The sequence below is a fragment of the Thermobia domestica genome, chromosome 6 (genome assembly GCF_964235325.1).
Source record: "Thermobia domestica chromosome 6, izTheDome1.hap1.1, whole genome shotgun sequence".
NCBI lineage: Eukaryota > Metazoa > Arthropoda > Insecta > Zygentoma > Lepismatidae > Thermobia > Thermobia domestica.
The window spans coordinates 116823399-116829398 of record NC_137459.1 but is presented as its reverse complement, the minus strand read 5'-3'; positions in this window follow the sequence as shown (position 1 = coordinate 116829398).

The window sequence follows — 6000 nt, the reverse complement described above, 5'->3', positions numbered from 1 at the left end:
CAAGACAGCCCATACAGTGCTCACACATTGCAGAGCAATCTATTTTAGTTATTTTACACTTACAGTATTGCCTACATCCTTGCTTACACGAATATGATATTATGTACAGAAGCTCGTCTGGTGCAAATGGCTTGGATGTGGGAATAGGTTTCAATGTCTTTTTGGAGCGTCCGTTTTCTTTAATTAATTCTATCCTCCAACCCCATTCTGTGTCAGGAAGTTTATTTCCTAACCATTTCTGTACTTGCAAAACTACTCTGAGCGAATGTTCATCACACGCTTCAGAAGTTGGAGGTAGTTTGGCCAGGTCAAAGTTAGATCTTAGTGAACTTTTCTTTGTGAAAGACAAAAATCTGTGGTATCGGGCTTCATTCAAATTTGAGTATTTTCCCAAATCATACAAAGCCAAAACTAATTTTTCACCTGTAGATAATATTTCTCCTTTAGATTTTGAAATATCCAAAAACACTCTGGCCCAGTTTTGAAATTCCGGTGATTTGAGCATATCTATTACTTTTAATTTGCCCATACCATAAAAACACGATGTCGTGTCACATCCTGTAAACGCATGGCAGAACAAAAGTAGTTGCCGGCAATCTCCAAACTTTTCAATCAATGTTTCGATCCTGAAGTACCGTGTTCGGAGTCACACCACCTTTATCTTTACAGAAGTAAACAGAAACACTTTCTTTCTCAGGAGACAAAGCAGTAAGTAAGACTACCAGGTCAGTATCAGATCCTACAACAATAACTTTTAAAGCAGTTTTCAACTGTTGAATGGCCGTCATTACAATGTCAACATCTGCGTCTTCCTCTGTTGTAATTACAGTCAATCCCCGTTTCACGAGTTCAGACCCCAGGGCCAACGATAATCTCTTCTTATTGTTTCTATTACCTAAGAACTCGTCTTTTCCCGTGGCACAGACTGTTTTGACAAAAAAAAAAAAAAAAAAAAAAAAATGTCTTGTGGAAATTTTTTTCGCTGCTTTCCTGTTTTGTTCTTCATTTTTCGTGGTAGGCTCACTAGGGTAACCATCAAAAACAACGATAGATTTTTGACCATATTTATTAAGAACATGTGTACAATAGTTCTCTAAGACAGCTCCAAAGGTACAATTTTTTGGCCATGGCAGATGGTGAAGAAGAAACCCTCCGTCTACAATATATGTTGCATCCTTTACATCTAGTTCTTCGATGATTCCTTCTTCAAAAACTTTCATCAAGGATGATTTTGTACCTTTTCGAAGAGAAACTTCGTCAAACAGAGCTGGTGGGCGTACTGCCAATTCATATTCGAAATATGTCTTTAATTTGCTGGTGCTATCACAGGCACACAATATCCGATTAAAAAGCTGTTGAGAATTGATCTTGACCTCTTTTGATCTTACTCATGCTGACTTCTGTGCTGCCTGTGTCTTCACCATATCTTTTCTATGCAGTTTGAGTTCTTGGAAATTTTTACCTTTAATTTTGTTCATGGTAGACAAACCGACATCGTATGCTTGATCACAGTTTATTGAATCATCACAAACAAACCCACTGGCCAAAGAGACCAGTTCACTAGACAACTTTATAAAAGGATTGTGTTCTTGTAACCAAGCTGTAAACTTCTGTAAGTCTGACAAGTCTTTCTTCTTTCTGGATTCTCGTAGTTACACGTGCTGTACGCTAAACTGCATTGCTGTTCCAAAAAAATCTTCTACAGCCTCATGGACTTTAAGAAAGAATGGTGTTCCAAGTACCCATTTTGAAAGAGTATTGTCAGTAATGCCACGGCCATGTGTCAGTCCTCCAACAGATTTCATGGGTCGCATCAAATCTTGTTCTATGCACATATCAGACCACGTTCCTGACCAGTACTTGCCTTTCCGCCTAATAGTGAAGAATCCTTTCTCCTTAAAAAGAAATAGTTCTTGATTTGTGAGTTTTGATTCAAGTTTGCACATCTCTTGTGCGTACAAGTGGGCGGATTTTGCATAGGGGAGATGTCCGGCAGCATGAAAATATGGGAGAATTTGCATTGTTGTATTCATATGTAAATTCCAGTTTCCTGATCTTTCTGCAAAGATAAACAACATTATAAGGTCAATGCACCTAAGGAGAATAACCCACAGCTTAATTGTTCTGCTTAAAGTTCTAATTTCCTGCAAGAAATCGTTAAATTTGCTCAAAGCTTCTTTAACAGCTGGTTCTTCTAGAACATCTTGTTCATTAAAACTCTTTTCAAGATCTTTAGAAATATTTTCCAAATATGCAAGAGAACCATTTATTTCAGGAAAACTGCTCTTCATCACTTTAACAATCGCACAAGCTGTAAGGCTATATGCTCGGACAGCTCTTGCGTATGCGTGACCATTCAACATGTGGTTCACAGTCAGTTTACCGTAAACTGTAGCCCATAGGTCTTCCAAACCAGTCCCCTCCATTATCTTTCCAATAGCACCCGTAAAAGACATTAATAGATGGAATCCTCCTAGCCTCAGAATAATTTTTGACACTTCACTGTTGGGATTTGCTGACGCTACAATTTCAGCCGCCTTTAAAAACAATGGTTGATCGAACGTAACAATACAGGAACGGCGTTGCTTCTGACATTGTTCTGCAGCATAACTGAGAGCAGAGAAAATTGTTGATGAATTGCTAGGATCCATGTTTATAAAGGGAATTCCTAATATATATGTATCCTCACAATCTTCTCTTCTACTCATTACGGAGGTCATGAATCCATTCCACCCAGGCTGCATATCTGCGCCTGCAATCCACAAAACATTCATTGGAAATATGGGGTGTACCCAGTGGCGTATTTACGATTTTGTTTCGGGAGGGGCTTTGTTAACTTTCGGGGGGGAGGCTTTGCCTGAAAATGTGAAAATTCTGCAAGATATTTCATTTACTTTACTATACTAAGTAAGATTTCGGGGGAGGGCTTAAGCCCGGAAGCCATCCCCCTAAATACGCCACTGGGTGTACCGTTCGACATTCAATTCCTCTGGTAACTTTCAAGTCATTAAAATCTTCCACAAAAATATTGGAGAGCCCACTACGGTGACTTTTTTTTTGGCATACGAAAGAATACGAATAGTTTCAGGATTAAATGTTCCCAATGGAGTTCGCTTAACCTCCACTTCTGTTTTAACACATTTACTTAGTGTTATGCATTTTATCCCTCCATGATATTTGAGGCGAAAATTTCAGCCCGCTCGTCTTCAAACTTACCTCGCTACATGGCTAGTTTTAAGAGTAACCCCCACAATATATACACCGTTGGAAAGGTAATTTTATGCTCTTTAAGATTTATTTGAAACATTTTTCCACATCACAACTCACTAAGGAAATATAAGAGGAAAAACAAAATGGCGCGGGCGATTTTTTTCACTTTTTACTCTTTAGGTTAAAATTGCCAAGAAACCATTAGGTTTATGAAAAACTTTAAGGAATACGAAATTGTAGAGCACATTTCACAGATTACGAGAAAAGAAAGAAGCATGTCAATATGTCCATTAGTTTTGAAGATATGGCCTTTTTTTCTAAAACGCCCATTTTTTAACTTTGAGGGGGCGTGGGGGGAGAAGCTCCAGGGGGAGGAGCGGGAACTTTTGGTAAAATGTTCCTCTCATAGTGGTCTATCACTTGAGAGAAAATCAGCTTTACCCAAATTTTTTCCGAACTTTGATGTTTTTTGACCTTCATTGACTGGGCTATAACGTCTCTGTTCCTTTGGCAATATAACTAATACATTTTCATACTGTATAACTTTTTCTCATTTTATATGTACTAAAGACATTATATATTAGCAAGTAATATCATACAATTTTTTTCCGTGTCAATGGCGTTACTCCTCATAGGCACTTCTTATTCCGGCCCCGGGTAAAGCTACGTCACTCACCTCAACATTCAGCACAATTTTCATTCACTCTGGTGCATCTTTTTTAACGTTTAAATGCAATTTTCAAACATATTCACTCGCAACATAGAAGAAAATCTACAAAACTACAAAATGTCAGAGCACCAGCTTTCCCCTTACCCCTATATATCTCCGGAACGGTTGAGATCGAGGGTTTTTCCTTCTAATGGAGTTCATTGTTTCAAAAAAAAAAAAAAAAAAAAAAAACTTCGATTGCGCATAAACTAGTCCACAATTTCTTGTCATACTTGAATCGGTTTCATCGTCAGAGAGGAGAACCGATACATGGCGTTACACCAAAACAGCTTATTTCTATTGCTGTAACGTAAATAGCTCAATTTTGCTTTGTTTGAAGCTTTTTATCTCCGTAAATAACCGATATTTTTCTGAGATTTTTGGTATGTGTTACATTGAAGGCTAGTTCAACAAGTGGTTTTAGATTACAACTTTCGGTCAGAAAGGAAATTTTCAGTGTTATTCAGGTTATAGGTGTTATACAGCCAGACACAAAAGTAACCCCTCCCCCTAAGGGCTCTAATTCCATTACTTGGGGTCCAGGTCATTTGCGGTTGTGAGAACGCCTAGACAGACGCAACCCAACTTACACGTAACTTTTCTCGTCACTGACAGCAGTTGGTAGCACTGAGTCAAGTCTGTATGGAAGTAAAATTGTAAGTAGATGACGCACGAAACATTTCTCCATTCTGAGATCAATCTCTTTGGTTAAGAGCGTGTTGTCCAATGAACACCATATGTTAATCTCACTATTGCTGTGTGTATGTAATGTATTTTTTCATTATTTACTGTATAATCAAAGAAATAAAAACACTGGTCACATATGAATCAGAAACTGCTTGGAAGTAGCTGAAAATATCAAATCTAGAATAACTGCTGGAAATAACTTTGTAAATGATTGCCTCCATTGAGAAACCTTCTCCAATTCTCCTCATTCCAACATCTTCTTTCTGACGGAGAGAAGATCTTGCTTATCACACTGTGTATGCATTGATATTGAAATTGAAACAAGAAAACTTGAAAAAGCTTCAGCCTGGCCGGGACTCGAACCCGGGTAAACCAAATAGAATTTCAATGCGCTAACCAGTCACCCACCGCGCCATTTAAACTTCCACCCCCAAACTAATACCTAGTTAAATACCTAGTTATATACTCTAGAATACATATGTACGCGAATGATACACAACTCTGCTTAGCCATGTCTCCAGAGCACGCCTCACAAAGTGCAGCCCTAATCAAATATTTAGTGATTTGTGCTTATCCAATTCCTTGAAAATAAACGCAAGAGAACAAGAGAAAATCTTAGGAAATTGGAAACTGGACAAATTAATATTTCCATTCGAGACACGACGTTAGATTACTCACCATCAGTAAAAACTCTTGGATTAATACTAGATGGTGAGTTAAACTGGAAGCGACATATATCTACTGTATCTAATAAATCAGTATCAATTCTGCAATTATTATATGAATATAATAATTTTCTAAATCAGAACACAAAACTGTATTTAGTGAACACGCTTATTGTTCCACTGTTCGACTATTGCGATTCTGTAGCTATATGGATCAGCCATTACTAAATCCTTATCAATATAAATTCAAAAAGTTCAAAATACCTGCATGAGATTTATCTATAACACGCGAAAATGTGAACATATACTGTCCTTACTAAATCAAAACAATATTGTAACAATGTCAAGGAGGCGTTTGTTGCATCTGTACTGCCAGATACATAAAGTCATACACAACGATGGCCCCCTTTATCTTAAAAGTAAGCTGACGATCCGAAATGAAATCAATCCATACGAAACAAAACGTTCCCGTACATTTGACATCCCGCGGCATACAATAACAAAAGCAGCGAAATCATTCTCTATTTCAGCTGTGAGAGCCTGGAATTCATTACCTTCCGATATAATCGAATGCAAAGGATTCTTGACCTTCAAACGTAGGGTAAAGGATCATCTTTTACATCAACAGAAACTTAGCTTGTGCACCTACGCCTTAGACTGCAGCAAGTAAACCAATTTTGTATGCATATTGTAGTATAGAGGACAAGTATTACCGTATCTAAACAACTC